The 20,886-nt window shown below is 34.8% G+C and overlaps 1 protein-coding gene across 6 annotated transcripts in view; it reads left to right on the top strand.

The window, feature by feature from the left end:
- The first annotated feature begins 13,566 nt into the window (after nt 1-13,566).
- Nucleotides 13,567-20,886, top strand: part of Tk (tachykinins) — a 70,517-nt gene continuing 63,197 nt past the window's right edge. For 3 of the 6 annotated variants that reach the window (XM_046612598.2, XM_046612600.2, XM_046612596.2), the window contains exon 1: nt 13,567-13,735. The gene's annotated coding sequence lies outside the window, so the exon portion shown is untranslated. The remainder of the gene's footprint in view (nt 13,736-20,886) is intronic. The other 3 variants (XM_046612597.2, XM_069133507.1, XM_046612599.2) reach the window with 2 other exon arrangements.

Raw genomic sequence — 20,886 nt, 5'->3', positions numbered from 1 at the left:
CTATTACTGATTTCAAGATAATCTTGCGTTTCGTGAGGTTACACGGACTCAATTATCTCCTAAACGGTTGTAGATAGGATATGAAATTTTCAGAGTTTTACTCGGCTACTGGGCAGGATGAAAACTTCTCGTTCTTTGTGTTTGAAATAAATGTAAGACTAAGAAGTATTATTTTTTAACACTTCGACGTTGTCTCCCGGGAAATTATATTTATTGCTCGGTTATCGTAACGGATGAAACACCAGTGGCCAGATTTCTGTATTCTTGATTTTAAAACCTATCCGAAACGTGTTGTTATCGCGCGAGCATATACATTTTTTCGAAAATCTGGATGTAATGGATTAATACCTAAAAATGTCGTATAATAGAAAAAAATCATTGAAATACTTTTTATCCGGCAATTTTACCGTCACTGAAACACTTTCTTTCCAACATATTGGCATCGTTGAGTATTTAATTTTATAACGTTGGACCGATATTGATTATGCTCAGTAAATGGGAAATACATATTAAATAGACAACTGAAAACAAGAACAAAAATACTGTTTTTACGACCGTAAGAAGAGTAGAAAACAGTCTATTGGATAAAATAACTCATTACGGAGTAAAATAGAACAAATTTACCAGATTTATAACCAGTTTGAAGCGATTTGAAATGATGCACCGATATCTGTTCGTTTAATTTTAATTTCCATGTTTTTTACTAATCTATTTCCAAAGAAATATTCGGTGCTTACGGACGTAACAAATTGACGAATAGTCAATCAAGTACACAAAAATCTCGCAATGAAATTAATCAAAGTATCGATCTATGGCTCGATAATTTCCCTAAAATGCCTAAAGACTGTTCTAAACGTGCCGGCGAGTCTATCGCAGGATCTTACTGACATTTTCCTTGTAAATCTGTAAGAGACTTTGCGTTAGACAAATAGCCGAGAGATTTAATAAATATCAATCGTTCATTCATTCGTTCATTCATTCATTCTTCTCCGTATTCACTCACACGTTCGCGTCTGCTACCAAAACCCCTAACAGATTTGATTGCTGCTCTGCCTCTCTTGCCGCGTTCGGGTATCTCATTCTCTTTGTAATTCTCCGGAGTAGACTGAATAGTGCGCTCTTTTCCTTAAGCGATCGCTGAACCGTTCGACGCGAAACCGATTCTCGGATTGTGTTTCCTCGTTCAATTTTCACGGTCCCCTTTCCCTGTATCTATGTAAGGTACTATGCTTGCAGTATTATATAGTGGAATTGGTTCGCTTACGGGTGTAAGTCTGCATTGTGCAACGTTATTGTTAAAGTCAGTCGTAACTCTGATATTCGACGAATTGATCAATAGCATTTTGATGGCTTCTGATCATTTCAAATTGTTCTACGATAGGATGTCTTGTTCGGAAGAAAAATTTTTCCCTATACTCTTTCCCGTAGGTACAAGACTAATTGTTACCCGTAGAACAAAATTCTTGAAAATTTTTATCGGAAAACGGTGATTCATGGTTATTGATATTCAGTTCCATGGCTGAACGGCATATTATCGCTTAATTAGAAATTTCACGTATTTTGGTGATGATCATCAGAAAACAGACGACATTCTATCGATAATGTGCAACTTGACAATATTTTGGCGACTTATAATCTTAAAACTCTGAACAAAAATCAATTGAGATCGATAAAGAATTATAATTTCATGTGTTTGTTGTGGGAGTTTCAGACTGAAACTTTTCTCAACTGAAAACCCCATTTCCTGACGCGAAAAACTAGAAAAAAGATTTTTGTTTGAAAGAAACAAAAGACAGTAACTCCTCAATTGGAAAAATGATCAGCATCAAAATCCCTAGCATGCATAGTTTCAGCTATCGCTCGTAACTTGTAATTTCCTGCTCAGTTTAGGGTAAGAGGTACAGTAATGTTCACTAACGGGTTCCCAGTGGCTTACCAGTTTTTGGAATCAAAACTTCCTTTCTATCGAAATTTTATGCGTCTATGATCAACGTATCGTTACTTTCTCTTGTCATTTTCGTCGCTAGTCATTGTCACATAAAATTTTCTATGAAAGGAAACTCGTTCCATTGTCGTTTCCAAAAGAATAGTGAGCCACTGGAGCCCATGTTAAATTTTGAAGATCTAACAGTGGCATTATAGTTAGATAACGGGTGATAAAATTTTATATAAAACTGTAATAAATATGTTGGTGAGCTCGTATATGCTTCAAATCTCAACTTGAATCTATCGAGAAGAATTCATGCATCAACTTGATCGAACATACTCAAAGATTCGGTACATTCGTTGCGGCCTTATGTGCATAGATTTTTCACGATAGATAAGAGTGGAGCTTCTTACATTTATATCATAGTACTTGAAATTATCTGCCAATATACACAAGAGTAAAAGTGAGGTTAGAAACCACATTATTTGATCTAGGAACTATACATGTAGTATAATCACTAATTTTCACTGCCTTGTCAAATTACGCCCCTATAGTTCGATTGCATATATATATATATCATTTTTCTAGTGATTTCACTGACGAACTGATGCGATGACAATGCCATACATGCTGGGATGCGAAGGTGTAAAACTGGCAGAATACTGATCATAAAACTTACGTTACATTTATCACAACGTCTGGGATATAGAGTGAATTCATAACGACTGCATTGGTCCGTCGCGTGCTAAAATTTAGTGCGCACGCGCTACAATCCAAGAGCGGCTGTTTACCAAGACAGTCAACCACCCACTTCAAAATTCCCTAGGCTTAAGATCTGTTGATTCGGAACTAACTCGGAACCCGTGGGACGGCAGCCCGATGCGATACAGCTGTTGTTATGTCATTTGGTAGAGTTCTCGTTAGGTTACAGTTGCGTTGCATTTGTTATACGAGAGTAACCAAGATTAAGTGTTGCATTATAGTTATATTGATGAAATGTAATCGAGATAAGGCTGCTTTGTGGGGATCATATTGTGTAACTGAGAATATACTTTGTTTTTCTGGATCTGAGATCGTTAGCCTGTTCTTTGATCGAAAAAAGTGTAGAGAAAAAATTCCCTATAAAGTATGAAAATCTCGACAGCGAGAGCGACAGATGGCAGCACAGATGGCGGGAAATTAGAAACTTGTCTTTACATTGTAATCTCGCAAAACGATCAGGTTCTCGAATAATCACAATTGAACTTCGCTGACAGGTAAATTCGTTTAACAGTTCAACCGTACTGCAAGAGTGTTGATATTTCAATGTACGCTGATTGGCTACGAGGTATTCGTACTCTGGATGAACGAGGGCAAATATTAGGCACCGATAAGTGATATATCGTTTATTTAACGGTACATGATTCGCCCATTAAAATTCTTAAATCTATCGTGGCAGCTGTTCGCGATTGAAAACTGATTAAAGGCCTATATTGGTATAATTCGAGTGTATCTAAAAATCGAACCGCCAATTTCTAAATGTATGACAAGTTTTCGTTATTTTGGGAAGTTTTGAAAAAATGACAATTTCTATTTGAATTTTCGTTAACCAACTTTACATTATTACATGCATTTTCACCAAACGAAACAGTCTTATGTGGCTCAAAAATTATGATGGTACAATATTTCATTCACGACTTTTAATCGATTAGGTTAGTAAAAATTTCATTTAAGAATTGCCATTCAAAACAATCGATTGTCATTTTATACCAGTGCTGTGCGATTAATCGATTAATCAGCAGCTTCGATTCGATTCATTTTTTCGATTAATCGACGATTTCGACTGATCAAATCTAAGTCATTATACATAGTTTCGCAAAAATCGAGTAATTCGATTTTTCCCTTGGCGAAAGTGAGATATGTTATAATTTTCAGAACTGTTTAATCGAGGTAAGATTGTATAAAAACTACAATTTATCCGATTATTATGTCTGTAAACAATGATCAATCACCTCGACCTTGAAGTCTAATAAGTGATTCGGTGGTGATAACGAAGATAGAATAAATGGCAAAACTGGAAACTCTATCCGCAGATAAAATGACATCTCGCAGCTTCAGCCAAGTTTTTAAATTCGTCCGCTTTAAGCGTAGAATTTAACATTCTTCTGAACCCTTTAAAACTGACATTTGGTGTAACTGATTTGAAATAAGACTGTTCAAAAAATACGAGTAAGAAAACAGAGCTTAAAAAATTCAGTTCCACAAGTTGGAAGAATTTAAATAACTGCAGTAATTTTCGAAGCCGTGGCTGCAACGCAAAAAATTTTTTCATTTATCGATCGAATCAATGGTTAAAGAAAGTTTCTGAAAATAATTTTAGCCAAGGAGCACCGGGTAAGAATTATTCTTATCTACCGAATACAGAAGAAATTTATTTGTTACAATGCTGTTCTATAATCGTTGAAAACGGTTACGAAATTACGAAGGATTTTCAATGTACTTTCTGTAATCTTAGAATTCTGTCTTATTAATGTGAAAAAATAATATTTCCATAGCTGGTAAGAAATTTACCTTGTAAATATTCAATTTTTGATCGGAGAAAATGACGAAGCGTAAAAAAACATTCGCCTAAGAAAAAGTTAACTCCTTCCTTACGTAGGTAACTTGGTAGGATTGTTGAATATGTTTCAAACCGTTTTTTCAGTTATTCACAAACTTGATTTCATACGAATTATACAAAATGTGTTACAGAGAGAGTGAGAGATACTAACGATGAGCAACAGTGTAATTAAAGGTCTCAAGCCTCAATCACAGAGGAGTTCAAATCCGCATTTAAGGGGGCGGGTGAAGTCAAGTCAATTTCCGGTGTAACATTTCTACCAACACCGATATTATCTGCTAGGGTAGGATGAATAACGCGAGCCTGCAAGCACAAGCTGAAGTCAACCAGACTCGCTTCCTGTTATACAAATCTCGCGCTTCCGTCGCCTCCATAACTGGATGCATACGCGTATATTTGCCGTAGAAATCGAACCGATGAAGGCTGCAAACCGTCGCCATTGGTAGCTATTTCCGGCAATGATTCCATAATCAAATAAATGATGCGGCAAATAAATGATTTTTTAAATACCGATCCGAGAGTGTGATTTCGCAAAAGATTCATTCCAAAAACTGTGTAATTGTAGATGTCCAATATACCATCTGTCAGGGAATTTTTATTCCCCTGAAATATTTCAGTAATTATGGGATGTTTTCAAGAAGATTGATGATAATTTCATTGCGATTCTGATGACACAATTTATAATTTTATTACCAACTCTTAGCGATATTAAGAATCTTTTCAACTATTCCAGCGTTTTTCCAGATGGCTTGTGTAACGCAGGTAAGAGTCCCTCAGCGCCGGCGTTTCATTGTGGGAGGGTTGAAAAATTAAGGCACGTGTCTCTACTGAACTCACGTCTCTTACTCCAATTCCGTAAAACTTGCAGAGCGTATAATTTTGAGGCGAGTTTTTGTACGTATGTGTATATGTACGCAGGTTGGTGTGTGAAGATACACACGGCATGCTGACGAGGTGCTGGCAATGAGTATAGCACGAAAAATAATTTTTTGTTTTTTTTTCAACACCTAGCATATATATGCACGATGTATAGATTATTTAGAGGTTTATGTTTATATATTCTGTTTATTTGCCGTTGCAACACCGGAAGAACGATTTGATTAAGCAAACCGTTTTTCACAAATGGAAAGAAATAAAGATTTTATTTACAAATCGAATGACTTTTGAAATTGAAACGATAATTTTGAAGTAGCTACGATTGCATGGCTTTGACGGGAATTGACAAACTTTTCCATTGTTACAACAAAGCATAATTATTCGAGGATACGAAAATGAGACATTGGAAAGAACTGAAAAAAAGTGAAACAAGATATAAGATACATCACGTAGATGTCATTTTTTAATATTTTCATCGCTTAGCCACGTTTTGTGACATCGATTTGATTTTGAAAGGATTTTATAAAAACCAGATGCTATCTTCCCATAATATACGTTACGTATATGGGAAAACTTCAAGCTCTACGAAATAGTTTATAACTAGATTCAAGAGGTATTCTTACGCGAGAATTTTTGTCTTTCTTTTCTTTTTTTTTTTTTTGTTTGCTACATGCAACAAGTTTTTGTTCACAAACCATGTGCATGTGTACTGAGAGGTTCTCTTAAAAGAACCTGCTCGCCGTTAAGTTTATAGGTACGCGTAGCCAACTTGTTACTAGCATTGTGGGCAGATCGACCGATGCGTAATGGATCGCGACTACGCCATATGCGGAGACTTTTCAGGATGTGTTCCGCAACTAGTTGGCAGCACTGAAAATTCCCTATGACAAAGGCAGACCTGGTCGCGAACGCAACAGAGTAAATGAGATAAAACTGTACTGACAGTACTGGGAGCTAATTTCGGAACGCACCGTTAATAGCCGAGAGATTACGGTTTACCGTCACTTGTCAACCGTTCGATTCTAGGGAATTTGCATTTGTCGGCAAAGGTTCGCGTCAGGCTGCGACAACGGACGTCGGCCAATGAAAATTAAGCAAGTTGTATCGCGCGTGCGCTACGAGCAGCGCCTCTCGAGGAAACCTCTGCGCATATATCATATACGCGTGTACGTGTGCGCAATAAAGAAAGAATAGGTTTATACGCAATGCGTTTTAATGCTGGACCTCGACATTGTAATCAACTCTGGAAGTTTGTGCTCGTGGGTCACAGCGGGTGGCCAATCACCAGATTGGATCATGAATGAGCGGAGAACCGCACAGTTTTTGCCCACCCCGGGTTACCGGGTATACACATTTAGTTTTTGCCACCTCAACTGCAGCCGGATTAGAAACAGTTTGATTCAAATGGAATATGTTAAACAGACAAAACGTGCGCAAGTAGAAAATACTGCAGCATACTGAGGGGAAAAATTGTCGGATGCGAATCGTTGCGGAAGAATTTTCAAAAGAATTTTTCATTTTTTTTACTTTATTTTCGCATAACAAATTTGTTCGGTAGTTTCAACATGTGCTCGTTTCACTTCGATCGGTCCAATTTTACGGTTCGCCTACGATCCCATTAATTGTAGAATACCTGAAATATTATATCAAAACAATTAAATTCAGTGGCGCATTACTTTGGTAATTATCGGTATTTTTTTTTTTTTTTTGCAAATCGGACTTACAACCGCATGCGAAAAAATTATCCATTTTCGAACCGAGCGATTTCTTTCCGTTGTTCAAAAACCATTCTTTCAACGACATCGTACAAAAATCGAAATATCAGGAAGTATGCTGCGTTAGATTTTTTTGAAGAAAGTAAACATGAAACATTTTATTTGAAAATAAGAAACTCTTAGTCGTGAGAAAAATGGCTGAACTTTGATGATAATTATTTGCGTACAAACAACCTCCTGACATTTTGATTATTAATCGTAACGAATGAAAAATCGAATTAAAATATAATCAGTTTACGTTGCTTTAAATACTTTTTTTTCGCTTCCGAATGAACAAATCATTTTTAATATTCAGCTCTCTGACAAGAAATAAATATATTTTATCATCATAAGACGTCGATCAGTTCGGAAAAATATTTGTCCGAAATCTGAAAATCCTTTTTGAAAAAATGATTGGACTAATTTTGTAACGTTAAGTAACTGCAGTGGATTGAACATTTCCTTAACACTCTTCTGTATTACAAGAAACTTCAGCCTTTCGAATTGACGATTATGTGGAAGTTACGACGATCTATTTTAATTCCATAATTACGATATTTAGAAACTATCGTTTCCGACACATTCGCGAGGAGCATCCTTAACAAGGTGGCGGTGATCTTTTTTAACGAAAGCGTAACTTCTCTCCCCTAGAAGTCCATGCATGACCAGCGTCGTAAGAAACGCTGAGTCCTTGAAAAGGGGAGCCTTGGGGGAATCCTGGTGGACCAAGGATTCCCCAGACCTCGTTGCAACGGATATCGTCCGTGAAACTAACGCCGGCGCATAACCTTCTTCTTCTTTATCGCGACTGCTTTTAATGCGTGACGCCGAGCGATTTCGACACGTGTTAAAACGCGAATCGACTTGATTCCAAGTATAATCAAGTCGTTTTTGATCGAAGGATCGAATTAGGTAAAAAACATGCCGACAGCCGATTGAAGTCAGCTGGATTATTTCAGTATACATTGTATTTTTGCGGTTCAACTGACGTGGGAAATATTATCAGATGTTTCTTTATCCTTATTTTTCTGTTCTTGAAAGTGATTCGGAAAATACACCATGTTTTCGATCAGTCGAGAGAATAATTCTGTATAATTTTCCGGGAATGTTTGCATCGTTTTTATCAAATTGCAGAAATTCCGGGAAATAGTAAAAAACTTTTTGGAAACAACTCATATTCCTTGAAGACTTTATTTTTTACTGTATATCTAAAAAGCTCGAATTTTTTAAGATATCCACCATTTTTTTCTTAGTTAATCTGTGGATAAGAACCGAATGAATTAGCTTCGTTTCGTAACACACGTCTGAAATTATCCGAGTTCTGGTGTTTTTGCGTGTATACATTTTATTTTCGAGAATTGTTGGAATTTTTTTTTTTTTTTTTCCAAAACGCGGCTGAAAAAAATCTCGACACACGTCTCTAAATAAGAAGTAAAAATTTTTTTTCAAATAATAATCACGAAAATCCGTTATAAATTTTCAAGATCTATATGAAAATTTCTCCATAAATCCGACGAAATTTCTTTTCTTTCTAAAAATTTATACGCCACCAAAAAAAATTCCAATGAATTGAACAAAATTTTTCAGAGATCTTTCAGAAAATGTCAGAAATTCAAATCGAAACCTTCTGAAACTTTGTGAAAAAAATTCTCGAATCTGTCGGGACTTTGAAAATTGTGAGTGAATTTTATTCCCTGTCCAATTGCCAATGTGAAATCTTCACAAAATCTCCCGGCAAATTTTCTGCACTCGTTTTCCACTTGATTGCACACGCATCACGGACACTCTGAGTATCCATGCAGGGGTCAGTTTGCAGGATAAATGCGCCACGGGGTGTTTTAATATCAGGTGTCCAATATTGGACCCTGACGGTACACCAACGAGGCATCAAAAATGTTCAGAGAAAAGATTGGCAGACCTCTTACCATGTGGAAAATTACGGGTGTACGCGTATGGGGCATTCCATGACAATTTGACCAGGTTTTGACCTCACGTTATCAATTTTGAAAATTTTTTCGGCTGTAAGAAACACCTTTAAAAGCTACATATTTATTATTTTTCATATTTTCATGTAACGGTTGTTGAGTTATGAATATTCGAGAATTTTCTTAGCGACACAGTTTTTCAAAATTGTTGAGTCATTTCTTCTCCGTTTTTTCCTCACCGCTTTCCAAATTTTAGATCCTTGAAAAAAACGTTTCAGCATTTGTCAAATTATGAAGAAAATCTCAAATGTTTTGCAACTGTTTGATAATCAGAACAGTTTGAATTAGATGGAAGGTGAAATTACTTTGTTCACTATTTTTTATCGTATTACCGAAAACTTTTGTTTAAAACATTTTCACGCTTTTCACGAGTTCAACGTGTCTGTTACGGCAACTGAAAACAATACGGAATTATTCCGAAATTTTTAAGACGTTGAAATATTGTTTTTGTTAATGAAAAAATTCTCCTAAAACTGTTTTACTTCCGATCAAAAAATCCTCAAAACTTGTTTGCAATTTTCGTTTCGGTTAAACTGACGGATCCGAAGTATAAATTCAGTCCGCATTTTGGAATATAAAAAAATAACGCAAGCCGGCACAGCTATGAGAATGTTTCTCATTTTGTTTCCGATGATGAAACGAAGTCGTTCGCCGAAATTCAACGGTTCTTTTTCTTTTCCTTCGTCCAATTTGGCTGGGCTAACAGCTGCCCGCATTTTCTTTCCCTGAATACTCGGACGAGTACCGTATTCCACAGTTATGCACATCTAAATATTGATTTTTCGGTCCACTTGAGTAATTTCTTGAAAAAACGCAAGTTTCTTTCCGAATCTTTGCTGAAACAACAAACTCTTTAAGACTCTGCGAAGGGCGATAACTTCGGTGGTTTCGAAGTTATAGATAACTCATTACTTCGCAGGATGGATTATCATCCTGGGTTCAACCCGCGGGATAATATATCCGAAGGGATAAGTTTCTTTGTTCGCATTTGTAAAGATTGAAAAATGATTGTTTAATTGTTGTAACTCCAATAATTACCGTTTCATTGTAATTTGTGCTACATCAAAAAACAAACAAAAAAAACAAGAAAATAATACGCTATTCCGAATTAACAGACTGATTCAACACGATGTTAAATCACAAATGATTCAGTTCTGCTGATTTTACTGGACAGATTTTTGGAGTCCCTCCTAAAAACTCCTAAAAAGATTCATGTTGTGAAATATTATTTGATTGAAGAATTAATCGATTAGCAGCTGTCATGATGTTTGTAAATTTGACTAATCTTCATCGACCGAATATATTTAGTAAGCTGTATGATACAATTTAGTCGAATCTACCAAGAAACGGTTCGATATTTTAACAGTGCCACGAAAAATGCATTATTTAACTAAATTTACTAAATAAAAATTGAGATTTCGCATTTATCAGTATGTGTTGGTCAATGAAATTTTTTTTGTAACAATGAAAAAATTATTTGATTAATTTTGGTTATTTGCAACAAAATATTCTGTTCCCACGAGGAAATTTTATGCAATATGCGTCTGAAAGTGAATTATTTATTAAAGCAGCAAATGTGTAAAACTAACACAAAAAAAAAATTATATACGATTTGTTTTTCAATTTCAGTATTTCTTTAAACAATAATCGAGTTATTTAATCTGTTTTGAATGTCACATTTTTCCAGAGTACTTTTTAGAATTTTTTTTTTTTTTTTCTAGTTTGTTTTATATTAAAAATTTTGCTAATATTTATGATGAATATTCAGAAAATTCACGTTCATCATTTTATCGAATATAACATACGGTTGTAAAAGTGTAAAATTCATTCGCTTCCGAAACTTTATGGATACAGATTTTCAAAGTTCTTTCAGAGCGTTTTGTATATGAAATAAAAACTCGGTACTTTACTAGATTTGTATTTTTAAAAAACAAAAGTAAAAACGGTTTTTCCGATTGTACATAAAATTATACGAAATGCTAAATAGCTAAATTTCATCTGGATTTTAACATGTAAATTGATTTGATTCATCATGGAGATTTATGTGTTTTTCACGCGTTGCGGATTTACTTCGTGAAGAACCTAAATGATGGATTAATCTTAGAATTTCGAGGGTTTCGCTCCAAATTGTGGGTTTTTCCGTAAAGGAATTACCTCAAACTTCGAAAACTGACAGTGTATACAATTTTTTTTTGCAAATCCGTGGTCATTGAGAGAAGTTCGAAAAATTGACGAAAACAGTATGAAATATACTTTCAGTTAATTCGCACTAGCTTTAAGCTCATGGCGAGTTACCGATACTCGAGTCCCATAAATTTATCGGGTTCTCACATCAATTTTATAAACTTTTCTCTGCTGACCACACAATCGCGATCTTGAACCCCGTCATTTCGCAAAGTTCAAAGCGAGACTTTATCGCGAAAGAAAATTAGAAAGTGTCAAATACGATCCAGTTATTTTTAAATAGTTGATACGGGAAGTTTTACAAAAAATTCACGGTTATACGGTCGAAAAACATAAATTTTATTTTTGTTTCAGGTTTTAAGATTAGAAAAAATTGTCTATTAAAATAAATAATTCTTAATCCTTACTTTCCACGCTTCTGTAAAATCACGTACTTGCATGACTGAAGTGCTTCACAACCGAGCGACAAAAAAATGTTAAAAAAAAGAAGCTGTTGAACATTTTTATTTGAAATTTTTTTCAGCACATGTTTAAAGTTTACTTCAAAGGATCGTGTAGTTAATGTAGTCAAATCTAAATTTAATTAAACTGAAAAAGTTTTTTTCGAAAATACGTTTTTCGAGAATTTTCACACCGATAAGTTTAAAATCGATGGTACGATTTTCGCGATATTGATCCACATTCTGTTATAATGGGTGGATAGTTTCCACAGGAAATAGAATAATTTATGTCCGAACTAGACTCACTGTCACCGTGTTGTTAATTATAGACGTGCTGAAAGTCAATAAAATTAACCGAAGCAATTGCGGACCAGTTTTCGAATTTCGGTTATCAAAATGAAGCGAAAACTCGTGTCTATCAGCCGTGTAATAATTTTTATTTATTTCCAAAAATTTCTGTAGCAATGTCAGCCATTCAAAACATCGATACTTGTCATCAATTTTGTCAAGAGATTGAGTATTTGTCAAATCATTATACTTCTAAGCAGCGAGAATCTATTTGAAAGTACGGAAACAGAAAATACTAGAATTACGAAGGATATTTTTATAAATATAATCGATGATTCACTTCGAATCGCTTCAAAATGCTCAAAAATCTAGTTGATTAGTTCGATTTCACTCTGCGATGGTTCATTTTATTCAAAAGAGTGCATGCTTCAAAAAGTCGTCGACACGAATTATCTTTATTTTCATTGGTTACTCCAATATTGCCAATTGTTGACGGAAATCAATAAAAAAAAAAATTCCATTTCCTCATGAAAACTAGTTCAAAAACTGCATTACCGATAAAATTTAAAATTTATTCTGCACCAAGTTTCGAAGAGTCCCGTCGAGTTGGACTAAAATCATCAAAATCTGTTCTAAATTTCATCGAACACGGTCGAAAAAATCTATGCAGGAGTTTTAGGACTCGCTGATTACAAATCTGAAATCAAATTTAAAAAATTCAAGACAACGGCTTCGATATTACAGATGAAAATTTTTAATTTGATCGAATACTCAAGTCAAGAAACTCAATGCAGTGATTTTCGAGGCTGCCAATTAAATTCGCTGTATTGAATTTTCAAAATCTGATTTCAGCTTTCTAATCAGCAAACACCTTTTTTTTCTCCGAATTCGAGCGAATTTGAAACATTGATCCGCCGTATTGGATCCGCCATCTCAATTTTGAAAAATCCGATATCACAAAATAACAATCTATGTAAAACATGTTACACGTGTAGCGGGATAACTTTTTCGTAAGCGAATTATTCCTTCAACGTTCCCATTTTTTTTCGATCAATTTCTTTCTAACCATAATAATCTACGTCACGTCGCAAAAATGACTCCCGAGTATTTTGAAAACCCATCGGTGCACCGTCAGAAACAGCAAAAAAAAAACTTAAAAGAAAGATGTCGAAAAGTTTTTTAAATATTAAAAAAAAAAGAAAGAAAAACGGCCATAAAACACTTGGTAAGAATACCGAAGACGAACGTGACTGAAAGGGTTAAGAATCGAGAACCACCCCTTTAACATCCCCTCCTAAGAATCGAAGCGGATATCTCCGACGACGAGAGATGCAGACAACGGTCATCCAGGTGTACCGTGCAGGTGAAACTCGGGGTGGGGTGTCGACCATCCCCCTCCGCTCCCACCTACGCCGCAAGCTCGGCGCCCGATTGGCGAAGAGCTTTCGTGACGTCACAGAGCCGTCACCCTATGTATATGATGAAGCACGCGGAGCCTCAGTCTGCCCTTGCTTTTCACGCTGACCTGTCTGGCTTGGCTTTATACGACCTGCAGGTCCCTCATCTCGCGAACGACCTCCGGCACGATTACAGCTTTCGCCGATTGACATCCAACCCGCATTCGAAGATCCCGTCAAGAACCACCGAAGAGGCCAGAGACTCGCAGATTCGAGAAACCGTAGGTGAGCCTTTCTTTTTTTTTCTATCTTTCTCTCTCTCTCTCTCTTTTGTTTTCAATTTTTCACGGACGTGCCATTTTTTTTTTTTTTTTTTTTTTTTTTTTTTCCCAAAAACCAAAAAATTACTCGCGAAGTGTAAAATACACTTTGTCCAATAACGTGAAATTTAAACCAGTGACGAATAGTTTTCGCGTTCCAAAAAAAAAAAAAAAAAAAATTTTCGCAATCGTCTGTCGGTCTGAAAATATTTCCGGACAGTTTTGTGAAATTGAAAGAAAACGGAGAGAAAGAAAAAAAAAAAAAAAACCTTCACCTCAGAGAACGATTATTGGAATTACGATCGAAGAATCGAAATCCAAGGCGAATTTTGTTGATATGTTGAGTTTGAAATTTTTTACGAAAATTGTGTTTGGAAAGAATTGATAGTGCAACGTCTAAGATCTAAGATATATTACAACGATCAGATTTTACAGATTTTACGCAAGAAGGTCTTATAGTTGATGATTTTTTTCCTAAATTAGGTTCTAAAACATCAAAGAATATTACGTCGGCTTATATCTATTTTCGTCAAAGACTCCTTTCGCATCTTTCAGAAAATCCTCAAAATCCAGACTAAGAGAAATATTTTTCAATCATGGTTGATATTTTATTCCACTCCAGATCGAACCGAACAAAATCGAAAGGAATTTTTACGTCGCATTAAAATCTTGAGTAGGATCTTGTATAACACACGTCACTGAATTGCACAATTAAAAATTCAAACTTGATTTTGTAAAATTTTACGCATCAATTGACAGGGAGAAAATATTTTGGTAAGAAGTTGGCAAGAAAATCTTGCTTTGTTTTTTTTTTTTTTTTTTGCCGATGGACAATTTTTGAGAACTTTTCGCTTCGGAGTTCGAAAAAATGGTGAAGTTTGAGCGAAATGTCGAGTTCCTCTTCTATTCCTTTTTCCTTGTCATATTTATGGTTTCGCCGGTACCACGTGACCCTGAACGATTACGTCATAAGGATTTAGCTGAGGAAATGGCGATCAACGTCGGTCCTAATCGCAAGTAAAAATGCCAGTCGTATATTTCGTCGTGTGCATATTGTATCCAAAGCTGAGATTGCTCAGTTTCTGATGTGCTCAAGATATCGCGAGGCGGTCGATTATAAAAAAGCTTCGACCGATTTGAAATCAGCCCCGCTGCACGCAAATCGCCGGTTTTTTCCTCATTCGTTTAATCAGAGTTTTCTTTTTTTTTTTTTTCACCCCAAAATAAACTCACATCGTGTACGTTTGTAATAAATAAAAGATTTACCCGCACAAATCCAACTGATTGTGAGTTTCTTGCGACTTTGACAAGGAGAAAAAAAAAAAAAAAGGAAACTGTTTGATTTATTCGTTGAAATTTTTATCATTTTCTCAATTGTTTTCAAAACTACCAATCGGTAATCATTCGAGAAAAAAATTTCTTCCTCAATTCATCGAGTTGATGTTAATCTGGTTATTCAATTTTTTTTTTTTTTTATCGACATGTGATTTATAAGAAAATTTAAACGACAATATCTATCTAATAGGTAGGTGAAAAACTTCAATTCAACACCGTTGAAACTGCAGTTGAACGACAGAATTTTTGCCTGGAAATTCCAAGTGCTCATCTAAAAATACGAAGAATTTGCAAAACAGAAATATTTCAATGAGTAGCAAATTTTTTCTACAATTTACTTCGAAATATGTAAATTCAATGTTTAAAATAACAAATTTTTATCGATCAACGGATCAATATTTTGTGTTCTTTTTTTTTTTTTTTTTTTTTAATCTCTTAAAAATCATCCCCCAGAATTATAAACTGTTTTTTTCTCGAACGGGAGTAAAAATTCTAACAATCAGTAACGAAATTTTTGAGGTACATGTTAGTGGAAAATTTTTCAACCCTGCAAAATCGAGGATTTTCCAAATACTATATTTTTCATATGTATAATTTTATCCGTGCGTTTAGTTTGGAAGCAATTTTTAATAATAAACATACAAAAAATGATGTTTCATAACGAATAAAAACAAAATTTCACTCTCGGAATTTTAAGTTTTCGATTCAAGTTGATTGTGTAAGATGTAAGATATTTTTTCAAACTTTTACCATTCAACCAAATTTGATGATACGGAATTAATCCTGCAACGATTTTTTTGAGAATTGAATTCTCCTCGAAAGTGTCCGGTGAACAAAATCAGTAGCTAAGGGTTGAATATAAATTTCGCAAAAAAATCTATCATCGAATGTATTTACTGGCGGAATTATTGAGTTTACAATAAAAATTGGCACAGAAATTTTACCGAAAATTTACTTCTCTAGTAAAATGTAATGTTTAGCAAAGAACGTACATAAGTATAATTGAAATGCGGTCAAGTGATACATGTAAAAATTTTCGAACAGGACATTTTCTCCAAGTCATTTCAATGCGTTTAGACTTCGAATCCCGATACAGTAACTTTTTAAAATTGCATGCAGTTTTTTACACGCAAAAAGTGTTTAGGTGAAAACAGGAAAATGAAAAAAGAACTGAATTTTTCTAGTTACTGTAACAAATGAAATTTTTCTCAGCATGGGAACAGGAAGGCATCGAGTTGGCAATTTTTCGTTACTTGTTATTGTTATGCAGAAAATATTTTACGCAGATGCCTGTATTCCGAATTATCGTTGTATCGACGCCGCTCCGACGCCATTCGAGTGCGAATCGTTGCAGCTAAGGGTGCTAAATTATCAAAATTCAGGCATCTGGCATTTGGCGAAGGGGATTCGCCTTCGGGGGACTCGAATTGTGGCCGACGGGCTTTTCGCTCGGCTTATAAAGGCCACGCCGGAAGCTCACCCCGACATCGCTAAGTTGGTAGAAGCGATCGTATCTTAAATCGGGTTTAAGTAACCACCCTTGCCTTCGTTGATACGTACTTACTTACATATGCGTACGTTAAACATTGGATATTTACATTAATGTGGATTACTTTATGTTAATGTCTCAGCATCAAAATTAATACGACCTTTTTGTAAATCTTATTCGCCGGTAAGATTTTTCCTCGATTTCTTTCGTTTCATTCTCATTTTACGTTTATCAATAATCAATTACCTCGGCAATCGTTTGTCAACTAGGAATGAATTATGAACTATAAGTATTGTTGTTTCGTTGTGTTTATATTCCGAGCTTTTTTTTTGTTTTTTTTTTTTTTTTTTTTCATCGCGAAATCATTTTCATAATCAGTACAGGGATTTTCAAATTGGTTGACGTCTTTGTGTTCCGATAACGAAAAAACGGCGTTTATTACTTTACGTTTTGTTTAACGGTTGAATTCTAATGAAACGGTTTGGAAAAGATTAAACATAAATCATTCGTTTCCTCTTTCGATAAAGTGTAAAATTATGTTAGCGTATAAAGATGATGAGAAAGTGTACGAACGATTGTAAAATATCGAAATCTTACACTTTTTACTCCGTCATTTTATTTAAAAAATGCCTTTTTTTTTTTACCGAAAATTTTCGATAAATCGTTTCACCCTAAATTTAGTTCAGGACTTGTTTTGTGATCTTGAAAGAAATGGAGAATAAACGGATAATAAAAAATTTCAAAAAATACCCAAACAACAAATCGTTACATCAGATTCAAGATTCACGGAGATTTATCGTCCATTCGAGTCGCATCTGACGGAGCAGAAAACAAGGCGAACGGTGTAATTGCAGCAGTGAATCCTTATTTTCAAACACCTTGATGCATGCGTACGCGTACCGAAGGTTGACAGTGAAAAATTAGGGAGAATATAAACGCGTGTAGCTGAAAACGCGTTATGGCAACAAGGAGTGGTACACAACATAACTTACACGAGAAAATAAAATATTCAGTACTAGCTGATTGTATTCTTGAAATGCTCACGCGATGAGTAGGCGAAACTAAAGTGGACTGAAACGATATCGTTTTGCCCACCGAAATGGCCAAAAATCATGCCGTAAACAACAAACGTACGTGGGGAATTTTATTTTTACCGACCGACGAAAGAAAAAAAAAAAAAAACAATGTAAAAAAGTTCACTCCAGAGCGATGATTCGTTTGAATTTATTTTCGGAGTAATTTAAAACAAAGAAATTCTAATGAAGTAGAAAAAACGAAATGAAAAATAAAAGAGGCTCATCTTTTTTGTCGTGGTTAAAAATTTTCGCCTCCTCGGAAAGAATTTACCGTGTAAATTTCATTGGGGCAAATTATGGCTCGTTATGAATTGGCTAATTTCAAACGATTAAACGAGAGCTCATTTTCACGAAAAACTCTGAAAGTCTAGAAAAACGTGTTATTTCGTGTAATGTGAGGAAAGTGAAATGAAAAATTATTAAGGTCATTCAGCGTAATTATTGCGTTTTTGAGAAGTTCATTTCTCGGAATTGTAAGTGTGAAAATCATTGGAATCGTGATAAGGAAGCTTTTTCTTCTTCGCCTAAGAAAAGAATTTTCCGTATCATAAAAATTGAGGAAATGTTAATAATCTGTATGTTTCCGTTCTGTCTGTTCGAAGGCAAAAAAAAAAAATTGACATTTCGGCTGATAAATATGTCGCAAAGTGTTTGCAGAAATTGAAAAATATCTTTCGGAAAAGTTCGAAACTGATGTATAATTTATGTTATTGTACAATTTCTTCGAATTTAAACAAGATTCGATGCGACATCGAAACAAAATTTCGTGCGAATCGGGAAATTTCGAGTGACGGTAACAAAATAACTGTTGCGTAAATAAATTAGAGTTGCTCTGGTGAACAATAATTGTGACGAATAGCAGTAAAGATATCGATCATTGAAAGGAAAATTGTCGGTGATTACGGTGTCAGGTGGTTGAAAACAAAAAAAAAAAAGGAATGATCACAAAAAAATTAGCGAAAAACATTGAGGGAAAAGAGAGCCTAAATAGATTGACAAATAAACGCGTCTCTACTCAAACGGATTAGACACAAGGAAGGAGAATAATGATTAATGGGATTTTAATAGCACGGTGTAAAATATTTTACAACTCTTTGTAGGCGGTTACCGATTTTCACGCTTGTCAACGAATCGCATTCACCCTGCATCGAAATGGGGAAATGCAAATAACAAGTCAATTTTAACAGTTTTTAAAAAATAGATCCCTCAGAATTACGTTGAATTTTCGGAATATTTTAAGAAAAATTCTGCATTAGCTTTGCAGAAAAAGATTGAATTATTCCGGTGTCGTTGAAGGGATTTAAAAAAATTTCAAAGAATTTTTGAACACAGTTAGAATTCTTTGGAAAATTCAGGGCTTCGTCTTTTTTTCTATTTATGATCAAACTTAAGCTTGAGGTAAAAATCGATAAAAATTTCCAGAGGAACTTTATTTTGTATCGTAAATCTGAAAAAATTCTGATGCCATTTTTTTCTGCGTATTTTCCGACGGCACCGAATTACGAAAAACTGGGACATATTTTCGAGAGAAATCGGCATTAATTAACTTGTACGAAATGCAGCTGGTAATATCCGAACATAACTGTAAAAGAATACGTTGAATTTTGGAAAACTTGCGCAATTTGAACTGAAATTATTTACCGGATAGAGATCGAAAAAGTAAAGAGAAAGAGAAATGTGTCTAAAAGTTTCTGGAAATTATTCTCGCCACGGGGCAAATCGTTTCCGCCTAACTAGAAGGCAGTTAAAAATCAGGTTAAACTTTCAATTTCCTCTAATTCTTCCCACGTACATAATTGCCAATATCACCGTAATCAATGCCGGTACTTATCTGAAATCAAATTGGGCACGTCTGCGGTATTAGAATTTAAACTTATTATCATAGACCGGAAAATTTTCAGAGCAGTTTCAAAAATTTGGTCTTTTATTTATTTATTTATTTATTTTTTTTATCGAAACGTCCGAGTTAAAATTGTTAAATTCAATTCAACTTCTGATCCGTAAAAGTAACGAGCTCAACAAATTCGCTAATTTGTTTGTTCACCGATCGCGTCAATTAAATTTTCCGTTCAAATCAATTCCAAATTGCGTAAAAATTTTCAAAATTTTACGCCTCACAAACAGACGCAGATTCGTTCTCGCTTACGAAGAGCTGCAACTTCTTCAAAGAATTCGATACTCCGATTATGTGATTTCGGGTTTTCCAATTTTCACCTCAGATTCCATAGCGAAAGAACCTGAAAATGGGGTCTCAAGTTGCGCCGTCGATTATCGTCGGAATTCAATCAACTTCGAACGGTGTCCCTGTTTTTTTTTTTTTTTTTTCGAGCTTTTTTAAGAGCGGCAACAGCATCTTTTTAAGCGCGCGATAATTGTTCGGCTTCATTTGGCGAGGGATAATTATTTTGGTTAGGAAAATCACAATCCGCGACTCCGCTAACTTGGTTGCCATCCTCGCTAAGAGTCAATAAATCGAAATAAATTGTATTTGAGTTTGGCTCGGGTTCGACAATCCAATCTAATTTTTACATATTTATACAGTTACGAAACCTTTTCAACACTTTTCGATTATTCAATCTTCTTCAACTGCCATTCACTTCACCAGATTTCAGGATTCAATGTTTTCCTTCTCCGTGAATCTAGCGAGAAGTTCAGACGCTGGTGAAAAAAAATTCTCATAAATTTCTCATGATTTTCTTTCTTTCTTTTCTTTCCTTTTCGGAGGGGGAGGGGGAGAATCTCGGGAATGTACCATGTTTTCAGACAGTTAAATGTGCGGAAGGGTTTTAAAAAATTCAAGTCTCGACGTATCTCTGAGGGGATGTTTTCAATAAAACTTGAAATTAAAGTACTTTTAAGAAATTTGTAAAAAAAAAAAATGAATAAATAAAAGTCAAAAGCTTTTGTAAAAATTTGGAAAAATTAAAACTCTGCGTAGAAATAGAGACGTTCTTGCGAAATCCTAAAAAAGTTGTTAAAATTTATAGGAAACTTTTGAAGAAAGACTGTAAAAAATTGTCGGAAATTTATATTATCAGGGAATTTGTGGAAATTCCTGAAAGTTTAGCAAAAATTTTTTATTTTGATTGAAATTATAAAAAACGCAGACAACTAAGAGAAAATGGAAAAAAGAATCACCCGAAATTGATGCGAAGCTTTTTTCAAATTTCAATGATGTTGTCTTTTTTCGTTGTCACGTTGAATAATTTTTTATAT

The sequence above is a fragment of the Neodiprion pinetum genome, chromosome 2 (assembly GCF_021155775.2).
Source record: "Neodiprion pinetum isolate iyNeoPine1 chromosome 2, iyNeoPine1.2, whole genome shotgun sequence".
Taxonomy (NCBI): Eukaryota; Metazoa; Arthropoda; class Insecta; order Hymenoptera; family Diprionidae; genus Neodiprion; species Neodiprion pinetum.
The sequence above is the reverse complement of the archived record's forward strand: the minus strand, read 5'-3'. Positions and strand labels throughout refer to the sequence as shown.